This window comes from Helianthus annuus, chromosome 5 (genome assembly GCF_002127325.2).
Source record: "Helianthus annuus cultivar XRQ/B chromosome 5, HanXRQr2.0-SUNRISE, whole genome shotgun sequence".
In the NCBI taxonomy this organism is placed as follows: Eukaryota; Viridiplantae; Streptophyta; class Magnoliopsida; order Asterales; family Asteraceae; genus Helianthus; species Helianthus annuus.
Genome location: NC_035437.2, coordinates 95,555,699 through 95,578,940, shown reverse-complemented (window position 1 = coordinate 95,578,940; position 23,242 = coordinate 95,555,699).

Below are 23,242 nucleotides of genomic sequence, written 5' to 3'. Positions count from 1 at the left end.
GAAGGTTTTAAGTGTTGATTAGATATCTTTTAACATCGTGTCGTCTTTGTATCTATGTATTTAAATTCTAAAGTGTTGGTATCATCGTCATCGGAAACCCAGGACCAGTCGGAACGGATCGAGTTGTGACCACATACACAATCTCTTTCAAACGAACCACAACTTTCACAATACTTCATTATGAATCAAACTAACCGAAAAACTTGTTGAATGATAATAACACTAACCGTAACAAATCTGATCGAACTGAACTTTCAATAAACATAAACTTGCATTACAGATTACGTACATACTGATTGCCTTGAACCATATATATAGCAGCGAAGGGGTGCGAGTATCGGTTGTGTCGTTTCAATGAAGAGATACGTCTCTTCCTTCATAACCGCTGCAGTGGTTACGTACTCACCCCGGTTCGCTTAATACGGCCCAAAACAAACTACATGATATTACCCTACTGGACTTCTAATTGTTCGACCCACTGGACATGGCCTCCGGCCCAAACTCTAAAACATAAACAATGAAACAGTAAATTGTTTGACCCATTAAGTAAACTAAATAAATAAACAAACTACCGGCCCGAAACCATATTCATTCGGATGGACTTGATTATCTTTGTTCTTCATAAAGTGTTTGAGGAATTTTATTTGTAGACAACGACGCTACTCTTTCTGGACATCACTACAAACCTGATCCACTTAACAACATCCCTTGAACCGGTAATCAGCAACCAGTGCAGTCAGTCGATGATAGTGTGTCGCATCACATAGAAGAGTTGTACATCCTTGTGGACATCCAGGCAACAAGTTCTATCCTTTTTGCCTAATGCATTGCTAGTTTCTGAGAACTTATAGTCTACAGGCTTTCTGCTTGTGATGCAGGAGAAAGAGATGCAAGAGTGCATTGACAGATTGAAGACTCGTTTACAACATCCGGAAGTTGATATGCACCGAAGGTTGCACCAAGTTTCTTCTGGCGTGGAGAGTAGCCAATCTTTGGCCACAAGGGTGCAACCTCAGGTTACCACATGCCTGAACTGCAATGCCTTGCCTGCAACCATGGTGTGCTATCCATGCAGACACTTTTCCGTATGTTTAGAGTGTGACACCAAAGTTTCTGAATGCCCTTTGTGCAAGAACATCAAGATATCAAGTTTTATGCCTAATCAGTCATCAGCCTAGCTAATGAACTTGCTAGTACTTTTAATATAAATTAGTTGTGTGTATGGGACTTGAGTTACATATCAAACTATCCTTATGTTCAGTAAGATAATAGAACCTCTAAGCTCTTGGTCCTAATTTGTACAATTCTAATTCTTCTTTGAAAATCAAGATTCTCGCTTTTGTCCCGGATTAAATAACTTAAAATGTATTTACTTACATGCTCAGTGGAACATTTATGACCCGGAAACAACATATTTCATTATATTTTTAGCCCCGGAAATAGATAAACTAATATGGAATTTGTGGCTTTTTATTTGTGTACCTTAACGTAGGTTCATGACTGAAAAAAAAACACAAATTCTCACCACATATTAATCACATTTCATTACATTTTTGGCCCCAGAGGTGCATTAATTTGTGCAAATCAAAATAAGTTGTGCAGCAATTTGTACAAATAAAAATTAGTTTTGTGGATCACTCCTTCCAGTTATGTGATGATTAAATTGTTTCTTTAATTTTTGATAATTTATTTTCATTAGTTTTTACTTAAGACATATATAGTTAAGTGTAGATTTGGTCATTAGGATATTTTTATATGAGATGCTCACCTTATTAACATTTTGATCACCGCAAAAAATGAAACTAAATACCATTTATTGCTCTAAAGTATCTTTAATTTCATACATGGAAAATGTTCTTAACTAAAGATTTTCAACCATCAAGAACCACGAACCTGAGGAACAAGATTCATGTGTTATAGAATATTGACGAGTCTATGGATTGCTCTGTTCACTCAAGCAAAATAGACAATAGACACTACAGCTGGTGGAGTGTTTACCAGCTTAACACATGTGAATGCTTAGGCACTGTTGGAGAAATTGGCCCACAACCATGAAGAAAGCAATAATTCATGGAACTGACGCAGATGACCAAGGAAGCTAAAATGGAAGCAATGGCCAGTCGACTTGATGGTTTCGCTGCAGCGCAAGCAACTTGTGGATCCTGTGGAGTAGCCCAGCTGGTGGAATGTTTACCAACTTAACACATGTGAATGCTTATCACACACTTTCTCCAAGGAAGTGGATTTCATCGAAAACCATGGGCGGAGAAACCAACGCAGCTTCAGTTGGAAGGATTCAAGCAAGGTGCCAGCTCCACTGCTTCTGAGAGGAAATCCGAACTTGAAGAACTTATGGAGAGGTAAAGTGCGTTAAATGATAACTGTCTTGCAAGGACAAAAGATGAGCTGAAGCAACAAAGAAGTGCTATTCTCAACATTGAGAAAAATGTTGCCCAATAGATGTCTGAAGGGCCACTAGGAGGATTGCCAAGCAATACTGGGTATAATCACAAAGCTCAAGTGAAAGCTATCACAAGGAGTGACAGAACCTCTTAAGATCCGACAATTGAGCCGATAGTTGAGATACAGAACATTGGGAATCAGAAGTGGAAGGATGAAACAAACACATAAGATCCGACAACTGAGCCGATAGTTATAGTATTCTAATTCTTCTTTTATATATCTGGATTCTCCTTTAATTCTGATATTAATTAAATAACTTAGTATGTATTAACTTGCAAGTTCGGAGGATCTTTTGTGACCCTGTAGCAATAGTGTTCTTTATATTTTTTCCCAGGAACTAGATAAACTGATATGGACTTTTGTGGCTTTTTATTTATGTACCTTAACGAAGGTTCATAATTGACAAAAAAATCTTTCCACATATTAATCACATGAGGCTCATTAAATTGTATAAATCAAAATAATTTTTACAGATCATTGTTTATGTTGTAGATGCATTTTATGTCTACAGTTGGTAGGTGGTTAGGTCTTAGGTGTTTTGGTGTTATTACGAGTCTAGAATAGTTTGCTTTTGATTAATATGTTAAGTTACTGATTGAGGCAAATACTTGACTCAATTGTTTGGGGATGCAAACAATTTTGTCAGGGCTTTAGTGATTGAGATGATTGTTTATAAACCATCACTATATATACCCAATTATTTGCATTTCCTCATGACTTTTCTAAACCCTCAGAGTCAAATTCTCTTAGTTGTGTGTGTAAGATGCAAATCATTGTTAATCAATTGGTGCTGAAATGTTTATTTACAAGCGTTTGTGATTGTCGTATGTGTTGAATTGGATTTTGTTGGCAAAGGCCCATGACCATTATCTTCATCTCGGTGCATTTCATGATACTTGGCAGCGGAATTATTCGACATGATTGAATGAATGTTGAAACGAATTGAATGGACAAAACAAGAACGAATAGTTATTGAATGTCTTGGTGCCGGAGAATGTAGCCGGACCCATATTATTTATATGAACGAACATGGCGGTTAAGTTTGGCGGGAGAAACTGTCATTGGACAGTTTTCGAAATAACCCGCTTATCAGCAGCCATAACTTATCAACATGTTCAGAATTCTAAGTTAAATAAGTATAAATACAATTACATATCATAAATATAATTAAGTTTAATAAATGCTTCTATCAGATTTCACATTCTTCTGTTCATAGTTACACCTAATAGCATTGTATATCTGATCCGATTCATAGACCTACAAATGTCATGCGGTGACTAATTATTGTTTAATTAGTTTTCATAGATTTATGTGACTAGTTTCCACTCAAGACAAAGTTAAGTATAGATATATGAGTAGTTATTTTAAGAATTTTATATGGATGATCAATTTGTTAAGAATTTGTACACTAAATGAAATTAAATACCATCCATTGGTCCAAAGTATCTTAAAAGTAGGGCTTAGTTTAAATCTTTCATATCCGGTAGGATTTGTGGTTTTGCCGTGCGACGTTGTAGCATTGGTGGAAACAAGGGTTTAATTAATGCGCTTTTTGTTTTTCTAAGACCTGTGGTCAAGTGATATCTCTGTTAGTTGATACATGAATCTGACAACACGTGTCGTATGTAACTAGTACTTCAACATAAACACACCAGTGTTTTCTTAGGTCTAGCCATCTCAAAATCAACCATGGACATTAAAAACATGTGAAATGAGTAAACCCTAAATTAAGCCATTGTAAGTTCACTTTGATATACTGATGTCGGGTTAAAATAAGTATAGTTTATATTAATTAGTGTTGTTTTTTAGTTAGTTAAATACATTAAGTCGTAATGGTTTCGCTACTTTTAATGTATTGATATTTGTGAGTTAACAGGTATTATAAACGAGGTTAAACGAAAGTAAGCGAGTTGAAAAAAGGGTTCGACAAGTAAGTGCAAGATTTGAAACAAAAGGAATTTAATTGGAGCAGCCAGGTGATACGCAGATGGTATTCGGGAATGGTCCGCGATGCGCTGGAGCCATAGAAATAATGTCGGTCAATAAGAAAAACGTGCTGGTCAAGGAAATGACCCCCACGACACGCCGGGGTGGCTTGTGTTTACTCCGCATAGCGCGGCCGAGTCCAATTACCGGATTTGTTATTAAGTTGGCAACAATAGGTTATAAGAGAAACACATTTATTACTTTCAAACCATTAGCCGTCATACGGGCACATGGGACAACTTTTCTTGGGAAAATTTTGTTTTAGCAAAATAATATTAGGCTAACCGGTATGGGGAATGTCCCTGGACCGTCTCACCCGGCGCCGACCCAAACACCATCCCGCCCCCTGTCCTCGTCGTCCCCATCGAGTACTAGACGTTGGAGACGAAGCACTAAAAGACAAAAATTTTGCCTTTTCCCATGCATGTGACCGTTTAAAAAAATTCCAATTTCAAATTTACAAACGGATATATTTCAAATTTATACCAAAATCCAACCAAAAATTATATATATTCACCACTTTTCACCCACTACAACCTCATCTCTTTCTTTAATTTTTTAAAACCTCTTCCCTTTTTATAAAAATTATTCTACCATGGATCCCTTCAAGACGAACAACCCGAACGTCCCAACAACCCGAACGTCCCAACAACCCGAACCCCCCGAACAACCCAAATGTATTTTCGTTTCCGGGGTACTATCCCACGATGGAACCGAACCAATTTGGCCAATTTTCCGCAAACGCTTTTGCCGCTTTCCAAAACTCACCGAATGTTTTGCGAACACGCAACAAAGTCGAGCCATACAACACTTGATGATGCGTAATCCTTTTAATATCCAACCCGTACAACCCGTTCAACCCGAACAACCATCGCAACCCATTCGAACCGAACCCGACGAAGATGTTGTTGAAGTTGTTCCAGAGACCCAACCGCAAACAAACAAACAAACGAAAAAAGGCAAGCAAGTTGCGGGTGAGCAAAGCCAACCGTCCAAACCCAAGCCAAAACAATGGATGCAACTCGAGGAAGAAGCCTTAGCGAAGGCTTATATAGGCTCGTCCACACACCCCATTAAAGGTACGTCAAAATAACTTGTATTTTTTAAGTATATACTTTGTAGTATTATTTTTTTTAATTTTAGTAACATATATTTTTGTCCAATATAGGTAACAATCAAACGGGTGAGGGGTTTTGGAAATCGGTTTTGGCGAAGTTTCTTGAGCTAATGGAACAAGGACCGTATCGAGATGTCGACTCGGTGTCTTCTAAGTGGCGAAAAATGAGCGGGTTCGTCAACAAGGTTTCAGGAGAATATAATAAAATATATTCAAGTGGGTGTCGTAGTGGGATGAGCGACGAGGATGTCATTTTTTCACATCAATTACCTTATATCTCAATAGATGTGTCAACCAGATTGTCGATTGACCAAATCACAATTTTGGAAGTTGATACAAAAATCGTCTGAATGAACATGGATTATAAAAATTAATTTTTTGTAAAATTCACACTCCTATTGAAGTGTAAAATTATCATCTCATCACACATATTATAGGTCAATAAACCTCAATGTATCAAAACAGACTGATCAATTTATGCTCCATATCATATTAGTTTCTTTAATCAATGATAGATATATGACTGATGCTAAAAGATATCAAATGAGATTGGTTGAATAAGAGAGATGTAGTATGAGCAGGTTCATTTTTACTTTGGGTCAAAATGGGTTGATTTTGTATTGTATTGGGATTGCCCATAAATAGTTTTCAATGGGTATTAGTACCTTTATATGATTAAATGACTTTTTATACGATTGGAGTCAATAAATCACATTCCATGAGCATAGAGCCGGCAAAACCTCCTTAATATTAAAACCACGTAGCATCCAAATGCTTCTTTATACGTGTGAGCGTCAATGATCGCCACATATATGATACAAATATTTATTATTAAGCCACATTTAAAAAAAGTAAATAAAAAGCCACTGTAGAATGTTTATGGCAGAAACCTATTTAAGAAACACAAATATGACACCCATTAAAGTGAGTATATAAAATGTGCATTAAAAGATCTCAATTCTGCAAGTTTTTGTTGTTAAAGCTATCAAACGATTAATATGGGAATAAACATATAACAAAGTGGTCATGGACATACCTAAAGCAACACACTCTATCATCAAAGATCATATTCATCTTTCCCAAATTCCGATCACTTTGAATTCATAAACACTAACATCAAACACACATAAAATCCACTTCTTTCAGACTTGCCACCACTCCACCACCACTACAACACCAACACTCACCACCATCATCCATCTTCCATCATTTAGAATGTGTAGTAGTCTCGGGATCCAAGATCGATCGTAAGAGTTCTTGTCAAACAAAGGCCATGTTTGGCTAAACTCTTACATCACTTGGTGAAGACAAATCTTTTATGTATTAATTTTTGATTTCCAACCTTTGGATCTTTTTTATTTGGGTATGTATTAATGACTTTAATAACTAGTGTTCTATATTGAAGGTGAATTTATTTAACCATTCTTAATGTGTTGTTGATTCACTCATTCATGTCTTTACGGTCTATATAAAGCACGTTAACTACTTGGAAGGGGGTTAGAAGGGTGGTTGGGTAATTCTATGTCTCGTTCAGTGTATAGATCCTGTGAGAACCTGGTTCAAGCTTAGTAAGACTTCACGAGTGGGTGGTACTGTTCGCCTTGGGAGAAGTAAGAAACCGCTTGAATCCCTTATCTATAAACTATTATTAAAACTTTAAACCAACCCTGCGGGACTGTTTCCTTGCTGTCTCAGACCAATGGGTTGAGGGTAACGCTGTCTGGAAGGGGGCCTACCACTTTTCGCATTAATAACTTACTTAATTATCTTTCAATAATCCGACCTTGTGGGACTGTATCCCTGCTGACTTAGACCAATAGGTTGAGCGTAACGCTACCTGGAAGGGGGCTTACTACTATAACTTAAAGATAATCTCTTAAAATGCCCAAAGTACGGAAATCATTAAAGAATACATAAAAGAGGAGTTAGAACCAAGTGATTCCTTCTTGTCTATTTGTTTTTCTTATTTTATTTTTATTTTCTAGTTTATCTTTTTAAATCTTTCAAAACCTTTTATCAAAGTTTGGTTAGATTAGACGTTAACGATAAGCCGGTATTAAAAGCTCTTGTGTCCATGGGTGACTTTAGTATCTTGCCATCACTATACTATGTCCGCAATGGGTGCACTTGCCCTAATGCGTGTAGAGTGATAGTATTATATCGTGTTTTATAAATTAAAAACTTGATTCACAAGTAAAAAGGGGTTAAAATATATCTAAAAATCAGACTCACACCCTCACACGTCACTGGACTAGAAGGAATACCGTTTCATTACAGAAACCGGACAACGGGTAATCCATTAGTTCTAGGCGTGCCTTGTCTTCAGGATCGAACTGGTCAAAACATTGTTCATAGATGATGTCGGCTGTGCTTTCGGGGTCGATGAGGACATACTCCGTCTCATATTGGCCAATGATGTCGGTGATGACGACGGGGCGTGTGGCACGAGGCCCCCCGCGCACCACCGGGAAAATTACCTGCTGTTGTTCCCACGATGCTTCATATGGGCGCTTGCCCTTGCTCTTTGCGCTTCTTCTTGGTTAGTCGACGATATGAGTCTCTAAACGACGAATTTTCTTCTTCTGACCCCATCATCATTCCTCTGTATCTGGCACATTTCCTTGCGCACGTTTTTCAACAAGTGTCTTAGCATCCAAATGCTCCTTTATACGTGTGAGCGTCAATGATCGCCACATACCTGATACATAAATTTATTATTAGGCCACATTTAGAAAAAGTAAATAAAAAGCCACTGCAGAATGTTTATGGCAGAAACCTATTTAAGAAACACAAATATGACACGCATTAAAGTGAGTAAATAAATGTGCATTAAAAGATCTCAATTTTGCAAGTTTTTGTTTTTAAAGCTATCAAACAATTAATATGGGAATAAACATATAACAAAGTGGTCATGGACATATCTAAAGCAACACATTCTATCATCAAAGATCATATTTATCTTTCCCAAATTCCCATCACTTTGAATTCATAAACACTAATATCAAACACACATAAAATCCACTTCTTTCAGACTTGCCACCACTCCACCACCACTACAACACCAACACTCACCACCATCATCCATCTTCCATCATTTAGAGTGTGTAGTAGTCTCGGGATCCAAGATCAATCGTAAGAGTTCTTGTCAAACAAAGGCCATGCTTGGCTAAACTCTTACATCACTTGGTGAAGACAAATCTTTTATGTATTAATTTTTGAGTTCCAACCTTTGGCTCTTTTTTATTTGGATATGTATTAATGACTTTAATAACTAGTTTTCTATATTGAAGGTGACATTCTTAATGTGTTGTTGATTCACTCATTCATGTCTTTACGGTCTATATAAAGCACGTTAACTACTTGGAAGGGGGTTAGAAGGGTGGTTGGGTAACTCTATGTCTCGTTCAGTGTATAGATCCTGTGAGAACCTGGTTCAAGCTTAGTAAGACTTCACGAGTGGGTGGTACTGTTCGCCTTGGGAGAAGTAAGAAACCACTTGAATCCCTTATCTATAAACTACTATTAAAACTTTAAACCAACCCTGCTGGACTGTTTCTGTAAGACCCTTAGTCAAATTATACGATTATTTTATAAATTTCGACTATAATAGTGTATTTACGGTTAACCATACACTAAAAATACAGGTTCGTAAAAACTTTTTAAGAAATAAAACATTTCCACATTTTATAAAACATTCGCCGTTTAAAACGTGACGACGAATCATTTCGCGGAAGCGTTGTTCTTTATATGTTCGGTTCTTCATTTAGCTTGATCGTCCTCCGGTAACTCAAATAGTACCTACATTTCATAAAATATGAAATGAGTTTCATAAAATATGAAATGAGTTAGTCATATAGCGCTTAAAACATGTCTAAACAAGTTCGCCCATCAGTAGGAATGTTCATTAAATAGTAGGGGTTTTTACTGAATAGTAGGAGTATTCACTGTACAGTAGGAGTATTCACTGTACAGTAGGAGTGTTCCCTGGACAGTAGGGGTTTTCTAAATTATTCGACCCGTTCGTGCATTTATCAAACAAACAAGTTTGTTTGACCGCTATTTCTCATGAACCTATTTAATTCAATGATGTTTATCATATTAGGTTCCAATTACAGGTTCATATACCTTCTTAAACCCCTTTTCACTCATATGCTTATTTTGACCCATTAAGGGTATTTAAGCATATTTTAAGCACGAATTGATTTCATTCGTTTCTAAATGCATATGTCCACATTTCTTATCAAATGATCTCCCACCACAACTTTCAATGTGGTGATTTATATATTCCGAGTTTTATCCTTCGAATCATTATTTTACGGCAAAGACTCTTATGGAGTCATTTGACCAACATTTTACATCCTTCGCTTTTTATACTTATTCAAAGTATTTATTTCATCATATAACTCATTTCCAAACAACCTTTAAGGGTCATTTGCTCGATTTATCTTACAAGGGCGTTTTAGTCAATTTTAGTCCTTCTTTTACGACAAAGGACTTTTAATACTTGTTTGACCCCAAAATCCGTCCTTTTAACCATAATCTTGTTTAGAAACCATTAGGTTTCTAAAACACCATGATTATAACTTAAATTATTCGGTTTATCTATAAGATAACCGAATATTCATTTTCAACTTCACTTAACTCTCATTGAACCTTACGTTCTAAATGAGTAGTTAACCTATCATACATACCTGGCTCGGATCAACATACTAACCCATTTAATGCTTTGCCTAATAAACGCTAATTAATAGCGATGCAAATTTCCTTTCGATATATATTCCTGTAATCATACACTTGACAAAGTCATTAGTCGATATCGTCAAAGGGTGATATTTTCACCTTTTGACCCGTTTAGTCTGAATGACTGTTTATCTTTGCAAGATGATATTTACTATCATCGCATCTACATGACTCGCTCCGATTTACACCGTATGTTCATTTTACTTATAAACCATTTCTAAATGCTTTTTACCCCTTATGACTTTCGCCATAAAGTGGCTTTCAACACTAACAGTAATCGTCAACGACAGATCGAATTACCGTTTTACCTTTATTATTTGTATTAGTTTATCTTATAAGGTAATTATTCAAAACTCCTTATTTATTAGTCCTTTCATGACTAAATAACCGTATTAGCTCTTTTTAACCATTGAACATGGTTTATCTTTATTGTCTTTTGTTCCGAACCGCACATGTCGTGTCGGAGCATTAGAATTCAAACAAGACTTTATATTATTCAGAACCTATAAAATCAATAGGTATTAAATAAATAGAGTGTAAGCTTTACTTACCAAGCATCCAGATTATGTTTTTCCTTCATTCCTGATTCGTTTGACCCGCTTCCTTCCCAAGCTTTCACCTAGCTCGTCAAGCGTCAAACTATCATTGTAATTTGTAAGATGGTTAGACTAGTTATTATCATTCACGACTATTCCATCCTACGATCTTTATGTCGAAATTATCATTTGATCCTATAATTGGTCATTTTAACTTTTAAAAAGTCAAACTACCTATTGACGAAAGTAATTACACAACGTAGATCAACTACTCGTTTTATTACTTTGTCAATATCCAGTAAGCATCACTCTTATGCTACCGGTTTAATTACTTATTTAATCAAGTTCATGTAATCGAAATTCATTGAATTAACACAACTTTGATCATTTTTAACACATGATGATATCAAACATCATTCTAACATTATTCTATCATCATTTTCATTTTATCATACAAAACCCGTTTCATAGTAAGTATGACCATAAATTCAAACACACAATTTGTTCAAGTATTTCCTTATTTCTCTCATATATTGTCACGGCCCCCGTGCCTGGTTTGACCCGGTCCAGGAGCCGTGGGACAGAAAACCCGTGGTATTCATGTTTACAGCGAAAGTCTTAACAGGATCGTTTAAACTTGAAAATGCCCGAGTATTATTTATTTACAATTCGGGATAAACCCCGTAATTTACAGTAGAGGAATTTCATAATCCCTTTGTTTTACAAAACATGTTTATTTATTTATTCAAGCCACTACTTTAAGCTTTGGGAGTGCTCCGTAGCACTTGTACTTGATTCACAGTAGGTCACCTGAAACATGTTGTAAAACATTTTGTCAGCGGGGAAATACTGAGTGAATCATTCATTTTAAATAAAAAGATATGATGTTATAATTCACAGTATTAAGGGAGATTATAATGTTTCTATCAACCAATTACCCCAAATCGGTATTTGTCACTCGACTCGTTTCTGTGACTATGGTCAGATCACCCATTGGCTAACTCGTTGTCCAATGGTGACGGGAAATAAGTAATGTATACAAAACCCCATATACCGGCAGTAATTGAAGATTACATAAACTTAATCCCTGTAATTATAACTTTAAAACCAAACATGATTTTGAAAGCAATTTAGTAAAAAGAGAATGACTCACATTGCAAGTTTATACGGGCAGGGTTTTGCTTATTGGTAAGCTGATTAACCTAATTTAAACAATAATGCACACGAACCAGGTTAGTAACTAATACAACATTTACGATAACTCACGAGATACAACCCTCACAACGAATGACAAAGTGCGATACTTAAATATCCAGCGGATTCACAACGAATGACAGAGCATAGCCCGGATTTGGGCAACACCCAAACATCTTGTCGGAATCACGACGAATAACAAAGTATAACCCTAGTGCGGGCAGCACTTAAACATCCATTGGATAGTTTCAATCGATCGGATATTTAATCGTAGTAGCGGTCGAGTTATTACCCGGTATTGTGGCAGCACCTCACTATATGAAAATTATAATTTTGACAGCCTAACTTCGTTCTTTGATCGAATTTCTGAGCACGGAATGAAAGTCCCATGCACCGGCTATTTATAGCCTGAAAATGGGTTTTACGCGGCCCGCGTAACCCATAGGCAAACCTTACGCGGCCCGCGTGGCCGCCTAGTCTAGGCGTAGGTTTGCTGGGTCATGGGCTAGGCTTGACAGGTGGGTTATACGTGGCCCAAATGTGTATCCAGATAGATTTCAGGTTGACGCGGCCTGCGTAAAGACAAGTTTAACTTTCACGCGGCCCGTCTGAACTCCTAAAACCTATCTGGTTTGATTACTAAGTTGTGGCGGCCTGCGTAAGGTTAAGCTATTCCTTACGCGGCCTGTCTAAAACCCATTTTTCTTGTTTTCTTGATTTTTCAAGCTGGTTAGGGTTTTAAGGGTCCAGGTTTCCATTTATGGATAAATTAGGGACATTTTTGAAGGTCCTTACATCCTCCCCACCTTAAATAAAATCTCGTCCTCGAGATTTATTGAAATAAGTGTGGATATTTGTGCTTCATCTCTGATTCTAGCTCCCAAGTATATTCAGGTCCTCTCTTTGAATTCCATTTGACCTTGACCAGCACCAGTCGCTTGTGTTTAAGAAATTTGATCTTTCTGTCCTCTATTTGTAGTGGTTTTTCAACGAATTTCAACTTTTCATTTACTTGCACATCTTGGAGAGGTACTACCAGGGAATCGTCAGATAGACATTTCTTGAGGTTGGATACATGAAACACATCATGTACTCCAGCTAACTCTTCTGGTAATTGTAGACGATAACCAACTGGTCCTATTCGTTGGATTACTTGAAATGGTCCTATGTACCTTGGGCTCAGTTTTCCTTTCTTCCCAAATCGTACTACTCCTTTCCAAGGAGAAACTTTCAAAAGTACCTTGTCTCTGACTTGAAATTCTAGTGGCTTGCTGCGATTGTCTGCATAACTTTTCTGGCGATCTCGAGCTGTCTTTAGTCTTTCTTTGATTTGCGTTATCTTGTCGGTGGTTTCTTGCACAATCTCAGGTCCTGATAATTGACTTTCTCCTATTTCTGCCCAACAAACTGGAGTTCTACACTTGCGTCCATACAGTGCTTCGAATGGGGCAGCTTCAATGCTTGCATGATAACTATTGTTATAGGAGAATTCAATTAAAGGTAAATGATCATCCCAGTTTCCACCAAAATCTATTACATATGCTCTAAGCATGTCTTCCAAGGTTTGAATGGTTCTTTCACTTTGTCCGTCTGTTTGGGGATGATAAGCTGTACTTAAATTTAATCGAGTACCAATGGCTTCTTGGAAACTTGTCCAGAAGTGTGAGGTGAAATGACTATCCCTATCCGATACAATAGAGAGTGGGACTCCATGTAGGGATACTACTTCATCTACATAAAATTTTGCTAATCTTTCCATGGTGAAGGTTTCTTTCATTGGTAGAAAATGAGCTTACTTGGTTAATCGATCCACAATTACCCAAATCGCATCATTACCTTTTCGGGTTTTGGGTAACTTAGTAACAAAATCCATAGTTATCAGTTCCCATTTCCAAATAGGCATTTCTAACTGTTGAAGTAACCCTGAAGGTTTCTGGTGTTCTGCCTTAACGTGTGAACAAGTAAGACACTTAGATATATAACTAGCTATGTCCTTTTTCATACCTATCCACCAGAAATTATTTCTTAAATCTTGGTACATTTTATTATTTCCAGGGTGCATAGTATACCTAGATTTATGGGCTTCCTCTAAAATCTTATTCCTTAAATCTCCCTGGTTAGGTACCCAAATCCTTTTCTTGTGGAATCTCCAAATTCCATCACTTCCTTGTTCTTATTCTTTTATTCGTCCTTTCATTTCTTCAGCATCATCCTTGATTGCTGTGGTTTGAACATTCTTTAATTGTTCCATTAAATCTAATTGTAGATTTAATCTAAGAGCACGAACTCGCTTTTGTTTTTCATGGTACTTACGACTTAAGGCATCTGCAACTATATTTGCCTTTCCCTCGTGATATTGAATATCACAGTCGTAATCGCTTAGAATTTCCATCCATCTTCTTTGCCTCATGTTCAGTTCTTTTTGCCCAAATATGTACCTTAAACTTTTGTGGTCCGTATAGACAATAAACTTACTTCCATACAGATAATGTCTCCAAATCTTAAGGGCAAAAATTACCGCTCCTAATTCTAAATCATGAGTCATGTAGTTTTCCTCGTGCTTTTTCAATTGCCTTGAGGCGTACGCAATTACCTTTTTGCGTTGCATTAACACACATCCTAATCCTAGCATAGAAGCATCACAGTAGACTTCAAAATCTTCTGTTCCATCTGGTAATGCTAAGATTGGGGCATTTGTTAACTTTTGCTTTAAAATCCTAAAGGCCTCTTCCTGTCTAGGTCCCCATTCTAATTTTACGGCTTTACAGGTTAGTTTAGTTAATGGAACTGCTATCTTAGAAAAATCTTTAATAAAGCGTCTATAATATCCAGCTAATCCTAGAAAACTTCTAACTTCTGTAGCTGATTGCGGGGCCTTCCATTTGGTGATAGCTTCAATTTTGGAGGGATCTACGTGAATACCTTCGTGATTCACCATGTGTCCTAAGAATTGCACTTCTTGGAGCCAGAATTCGCACTTCGAAAATTTGGCGTAAAGCTTTTCTTTTCTTAACAAAGTTAAGAGTGCATGCAGGTGTTCACAATGTTCCTCCTGACTTTTGGAGTAAATAAGTATATTGTCGATGAAAACGATTACAAATTTATCCAAATACGGTTTACAGATTCTATTCATCATGTCCATAAATGCTGCTGGAGCATTTGTTAATCAGAAGGGCATGACTGTAAACTCGTAATGTCCATACCTAGTTCTGAAAGCAGTTTTAGGTATGTCTTCTTCTTGTACCTTCAATTGATGATATCCGAAGCGTAAATCTATTTTGGAGAAATATCTAGCTCCTTGAAATTGATCAAAAAGATCATCAATCCTAGGTAATGGGTATCGGTTCTTAATTGTAACTTTATTTAATTCCCTATAGTCGATACACATTCTCATTGATCCGTCCTTCTTCTTTACAAACAATACTGGAGCTCCCCACGGAGAGGAACTTGGTCGTATAAACCCTTTACTTAGTAATTCATCTAACTGTTTCTTTAATTCTAACATTTCAGTAGGTGCTAACCGATAGGGTGCCTTGGCTATCGGTACAGTTCCTGGAATTAGATGAATTCTAAATTCTACCCCCTATCGGGTGGTAATCCTGGTAGGTCATCTGGAAAGACATCTGGGTATTCTAATACTATCGGAATGTCCTCCAGTTTCTTACTTTTGGTATTAACAACTACCGAAACCATATATGCTATTCCTTGTTTTCTTGAATAACTGGCCAACTTCATTACTGAAAAAAATTTCAGTGGCTTTTGTGGCTTATCTCCGGTAATCATTATTAATTCTCCTGTGGGTGTATGGATTTCTATGGAATTTTTATCACAGAGAATTCGAGCATGGTTGGCTATTAACCAATCCATTCCTAATACAACATCGAATCCGGTTAGATTCATAGGTAATAGGTTTGCAGAAAATTTATGGCCTAAGAGTTCTATTTTTCCTTCTCGCAAAACCTTATTTATTTTAACAGAATTCCCGTCTGCAGTTTCGACTGTAAAAATTTGCCTAAGGCTGGTTAAAGGTAAATTAAGAGCTTGGTAGAACGAAGTATTTATAAAACTTTGGTTTGCACCAGAGTCAAATAATACTTTTGCATAAACGTTGTGAACTAAAAATGTACCAGCTATGACATCAGGAATTAGTTCGGCTTCCTGAGTAGTCAACTGAAAGGCTCTTGCGTTCTTCTTGGTATTTCCTTCTGCAGGTTTCGCCTTGTTGTCTGCTGGTTTAACCAGTTTAGGGCAGCCTGGTCTAAAATGTCCGGTTTCTCCGTAGTTGAAACAGACTGTTGTTTTCTTTCTGCAACTCTCTTCACGATGTCCTACAGCTTTGCAAAAGTTGCAGGTTTCCTTACACCTTCCAAAATGCTTCTTCTTACAGTTTCTTCAAAATGGCGGAACAGAAAATTGCCATGTTCCCCTTCTCTTGAAATTACTACTACTACTACCCACACGAAATCCCTGGGAAATTTTCTGAGCCAAATCTTTCTTTCTATTTTCTTCTCGAGTGCGTACCAGTCCGTCAGTTAAGGTGTTGGCTAACTCCACCACATCGTCAATCGTGCGGGGTTTCGCAGCTTTGACAATGTCACGAATCTCACTAATCAAACCCCAAATATAGCGAGAGATAAGTACCGGTTCTGGCGAGCCAGAGTAGGAACAATTCTGGCGTACTCAAAGAATTTTGAAGTATACCCTCGACAATCTACATCCACCATTCGGTGGCTCAGAAACTTATTCGCCATCTGCTCTTTTTCGTATTCAGGGGCAGAACTTCCTTTCTATCAGACGCTTAAATTCCTCCCAACTCATGGCATAGGCCATGTCACTTCCTTTGGCTTGTAATACTGTATTCCACCATTCTAATGCTTCTTCCTTGAAAAGGTGAGAAGCGTACATGACTTTATCTTCCTCGGCACATTTACTTATTTTAATTACCGCCTCAGTTTTCTCCAACCAATGTAGTGCCTCGCCCCTTTATTGCCTGCAATTTCAGCTGGTTTACAGGCAAGAAATTCCTTATAGGTGCAACCAGGTGTTGCAGCTTTCAACCTTTTATGTATCGGGGCTTGAATTCCGTTATTATTATTACCGCCTCCATTGATACTATTACTAGCAGTATCGTCGTGCGTACGTTTACTAGAGTGAGCTTGCGAAGGCTCAACGGGACTTTTTACCGCAGCTACAATTGCTGGAATAGCATTAACTATTCCCTGAGCAACGATGTTTTCTATATCTTGTCGATTTAGGAAGTGATCCTCGTTATTGTGTTCCAATTGGTTAACTTCATTAACTGGTTCATTAACAGTGTGTTCCATCTGTATGTATATCAATCACGAACTATTATTTAGTACAAATACTTTGATACACTGTACAACCAAACTTTATTAAAATAGCAAACACACAACCTTATAGATTTATTACAACTCGAAATTTAAAAACATACTACTACTTTAACTATAACAATTACGCCCTGCGTTTATTTTATTCCCTTGTACTTATTTATTTACCATGGTTGGTCTTGGTTTGGCAACTTATCTTAATTAAAGATCAAGATTCACTACAGTAGTGGCTAACATGTAAAGGTCTGACCATTTTTCATCCAATTTGTCTTCCCATGGCGGGTTTCTGCCTGGTATCCGGTGGTAATACTGGTGATATCCATATCTGTACTATGGATTGAAATATTTTGTAGGGCTTTTGATAGTTCGTTCATGCTGTTAGCACACACGAACACATACACAAACCTAAGTTAAAATTTTGTAAACTAAAGTTTCACAAAATCACAGAATGGCAATCAGATAAATTAAGTATTTTTAAATACTTAATTGGCTTAAACCTTGGCTCTGATACCACCTTTTTCTGTCACGGCCCCCGTGCCTGGTTTGACCCGGTCCAGGAGCCGTGGGACAAAAAACCCGTGGTATTCATGTTTACAGCGGAAGTCTTAACAGGATCGTTTAAACTTGAAAATGCCCGAGTATAATTTATTTACAATTCGGGATAAACCCCGTAATTTACAGTAGAGGAATTTCATAATTCCTTTATTTTACAAAACATGTTTATTTATTTATTCAAGCCACTACTTTAAGCTTTGGGAGTGCTCCGTAGCACTTGTACTTGATTCACAGTAGGTCACCTGAAACATGTTGTAAAACATTTTGTCAGCGGGGAAATACTGAGTGAATCATTCATTTTAAATAAAAAGACACGTTGTTATAATTCACAGTATTAAGGGAGATTATAATGTTTCTATCAACCAATTACCCCAAATCGGTATTTGTCACTCGACTCGTTTCTGTGACTATGGTCAGATCACCCATTGGCTAACTCGTTGTCCAATGGTGACGGGAAACAAGTAATGTATACAAAACCCCATATATCGGCAGTAATTGAAGATTACATAAACTTAATTCCTGTAATTATAACTTTAAAACCAAACATGATTTTGTAAGCAATTTAGTAAAAAGAGAATGACTCACATTGCAAGTTTATACGGGCAGGGTTTTGCCTACTGGTAAGCTGAATAACCTAATTTAAACAACAATGCACACGAACCAGGTTAGTAACTAATACAGCATTTACGATAACTCACGAGATACAACCCTCACAATGAATGACAAAGTGCGATACTTAAATGTCCAGCGGATTCACAACGAATGACAGAGCATAGCCCGGATTTGGGCAACACCCAAACATCCTGTCAGAATCACGGCGAATAACAAAGTATAACTCTAATGCGGGCATCACTTAAACATCCATTGGATAGTTTCAATCGATCAGATATTTAATCGTAGCAGCGATCGAGTTATTACCCGGTATTGTGGCAGCACCTCACTATATGAAAATTATAATTTTGACAGTCTAACTTCGTTCTTTGATCGAATTTCTGAGCACGGAATGAAAGTCCCATGCACAGGCTATTTATAGCCTGAAAATGGGTTTTACGCGGCCCGCGTAACCCATAGGTAAACCTTACGTGGCCCGCGTGGCCGCCTAGTCTAGGCGTAGGTTTGCTGGGTCATGGGCTAGGCTTGACAGGTGGGTTATACGTGGCCCAAATGTTTATCCAGATAGATTTCAGGTTGACGCGGCCCGCGTAAAGACAACTTTAACTTTCACACGGCCCGTCTGAACTCCTAAAACCTATCTGGTTTGATTACTAAGTTGTGGCGGCCCGCGTAAGGTTAAGCTATTCCTTACGCGGCCCATTTAAAACCCGTTTTTCTTGTTTTCTTGATTTTTCAACCTGGTTAGGGTTTTAAGGGTCCGGGTTTCCATTTATGGATAAATTAGGGACATTTTTGAAGGTCCTTACATATATGATGATTATAAACACAATTATATCATCAATTTCATCATATGATTAATACCCACTTATCCTAGTGTAGTAAAATCATCAAATCATTCAATTTATAGCATCTTATGTATAATTTTCACTTAGGGTTTGGTTCCTAAGCAATTATACATCATAATTCAGCCATAGCTTCTATAATTCATCCCTAATTCGCAGATTATGAGATTTATCAAATTTCAAAACTTCAAGAATCATCAAAATTTTACATACCTTATGATCCCCTAGCTTGGGTGATCGTTAATTCACATTCGGTTGTGAATTTGGGCTTCGTTTAGATCTTTAATTTGATAATTTGCTTGGAATTAGGGTTTTGGTTCCTGGGGAACCTCCTGGTCGACGAACAGAACACACAATTTGTGTGTGTTTTGTTTTAAAACCTCTTTTAATAATTATCATTCAAGTCTATCCAGATTTGGCCCCTCTTGTTTGGTTAGTTATTAAGTAGGCTACAACCTACTTATTTCTAACACTATTTCCACTCATTAACTAAGTTAAACATTCCTAGTTAAATTAGTGGGTTCGGGGAATTTATGACTCAGTTTATTTTAAGTCCCGTTAACTCGGGCTTCTATAAACTTTATTTTTTTTAAAAGCTTTCTTCCAGCTTTTATTTAATATTAGGCTTATTTAATTAAAAATCCTAATATTCACCAGGTTACTTTTACCATTACGGTAATTTACACATCTTTTAGTATTAATATGGTTTGATTAACAAACCCGTTTCGGGGTGTTACAAGTCTACCCCCCGTTAAAGAGGTTTCGTCATCGAAACCTTTCTTACATAATTTATTGAGTTTTAAACTCAATGCAATTGAATCTGAGTAATCTTTTAAGCATTACTCATATTTTAACCAATTGTTAGTATTACCAGAAAAGAAGTATGGTAATATCTTTTTGGTTACAAAGCATATACTATTTCATACGAACTAATGCAACTCGAAATAACGTAATCTCATTAATTCAAACAGTTTGGTTAACTTAGCGAAATCCATCGCTCGGTTTATAATGTGATTATGCTTCACATTACTTTTCTTGACCGTGATCGCGTCACGTCATATTTAGGTTTATTTCAACCTTTCGTTTTCGAAAATATTTCTTTTCAATATATATATCGTCTTGCACCTATCAGTGTTAAGACCTGTATCTTTAATATTTACTATTTAAATTCCTATCAGAATTCATATTTGTAAAAACGTTATTTCTTACTAAAATTGAATTTTAGTCTAACGTTTTCTTTTTAACTTATGTCAATTACTTCATATCAAGAAATTGACAACAAAGAATTTATCCTTTTACAGCCTTTGTTTTATGCGGGGATTCTCAACCGATTCCCTCGCTTTATCTAATTAACTCATAGGTTCTATCACTTAGCCTCATGGGCTATTTCATTAGACTTTCACCTCTTTAAGGCGAGGTCTTTATAATCTATTTCTTTCTATTCATGACTCATGGGTCATTTTGGTCCTGTAGACCTTTACACTCTTTGTAACCCGAAGGTTATGATGATCCCGTAGATCATTCTTTTTATGTTTGAAATTCATTTGTTTTCCCATTTTAAATTCATTAAGTGTGACTGTAGTCTGTATCTACAGTCGTTTTCTTATGCCATCTGGCCTTACATTGTATTTAACCCGTTTGACTTGCTCATGTGAAATCCATCACTTGTGAACAGTGAAACTTTGTTCTTTATTCACCCTGTTCAACCTCACAATAGTTGAACACAATTATTAAAATTTCTTTTTGCGAAATTTTATAGTCTTTTAGTCATAACTCATAATCCGAGTCTTTTGACTTTCAATCCGCGTTCCCGTCTCTCGATTTACGCATGTGTTTAATTTCCTACCCATCAACCGGGTGATTTACCGAAGTCATTATTAATGCAACCCTTTAGGTGTGCATTAAGACTTTGTTTTGACTTGTTTGGTTGTCTTAGCGAAATTCATCGCTTTATTTAACCAAACTTGTATTCTTTATGTGACCATGCTTGATGATCTTATTAATTCTGAATGATGATTATCATCGTCATCCTTTCTTTACTACGATCAATATCAACGACTTCGATCGTCTTTTCGTATGGGCAATACTTTTGTTTCTATGACCTTGTGGGTCATTTATACTTTGGTTTTATATGCCCCTTGTTGTCAACCATGGCTCTTTCGTCCAAAATGACTTATTTCATGATTTACTTGGGTCATATATTTCTATGCGCGCCATACTTAGTTTTTATGGTTCCCTCGAAAACCATTTATACGAGTATGCCCCTAAGATTTTCTTGAGCCCAAGGTTCTTTTATCTTTTTCATTCGTCTCAACCCTACCACATCGGACATAACTGTGCTCATTATAAGAAGCTCTTGGTATCATGTGTTCACTACTTACTTGGCCAGAGTAAGCGATCAACACATGGTACACATGACCTTATTATAATTACCACATCACGTCCCATGTAAGTAATCTCTCAATTTATTTCATTTTTATGATTTTATTTGGTAAAACTTTATTTAATTGTCAATTAACAATTATTATTTTTACCAATTTTATCCTTGAACATATACAATGTTCCTTTTTATAACCATTTATACAATCACATTCGTTGATGTGATCATTACTTTTCTCAATTGGATCTTTATTGAGAATACTTACTTGGATGATTACTTTCGTCCAAGTTTATATTTAAACTAAATTCAGTTATTGTCTTATTATTCACGACTGTGAATAATACTTATCTCTACTGAATTTCTCTTGGAATTTTCATCCTGGATAGGTAACCTATCCAGGTTTCCAAGTTTCGTATTTTATATGAAACCGTCTTTCATTGTGTATTTGTTTCATATTATTGTTTATGCTATTAGTTAAAGACGTGTACCTTATAGATACTCACCCTGATAACTCTCCTTGTTATCCGATCTCTCATTCGAGATCATTTCCTGATTCATGTATATGGCGCGTATGACTTACTTGTCATGCTTTATACTATGTTTTCATCATATCGTTAGATCCTTAGACTCTCGTCATCTTCATATGCGAGGATCCTTTAATTTAGAACATCTACCAATGTTAGTAACGTTGGCATTAACAAGCACCCGTATTATAATACAATGCTTTCTACAATACATGTTAACACACGTATTTCGTTAACTATTTCGGTCTTTTAGTTGGGATAACGTGTATTACACGATATCCCCATGTGTTGTTTACAACATTTTAACAAGCTAAACCGTAATGTATTGAATAACTTACCGGATTATGCGATCAAGTCTTGAACCGAACACCAATCTTTATCAAGAGCATAAGGTTTAAGTTCAAGCATAGTTTTTCCCCACCATACTTGAATCTCTTAAACCAGGGCTATGATACCAACTTGTAAGACCCATAGTCAAATTATACGATTATTTTATAAATTTCGACTATAATAGTGTATTTACGGTTAACCATACACTAAAAATACAGTTTCATCAAAACATTTTAAGAAGTAAAACATTTCCACATTTTATAAAACATTCGCCGTTTAAAACGTGACGAAGAATCATTTCGCGGAAGCGTTGTTCTTTATGTGTTCGGTTCTTCATTTAGCTTGATCGTCCTCCGGTAACTCAAATAGTACCTACATTTCATAAAATATGAAATGAGTTAGTCATATAGCCCTTAAAACATGTCTAAACGAGTTCGCCCATCAGTAGGAATGTTCATTAAATAGTAGGGGTTTTTACTGAATAGTAGGAGTATTCACTGTAAAGTAGGAGTATTCACTGTATAGTAGGAGTGTTCCCTGAACAGTAGGGGTATTCAAAATTATTCGACCCGTTCGTGCATTTATCAAACAAACAAGTTTGTTTGACCGCTA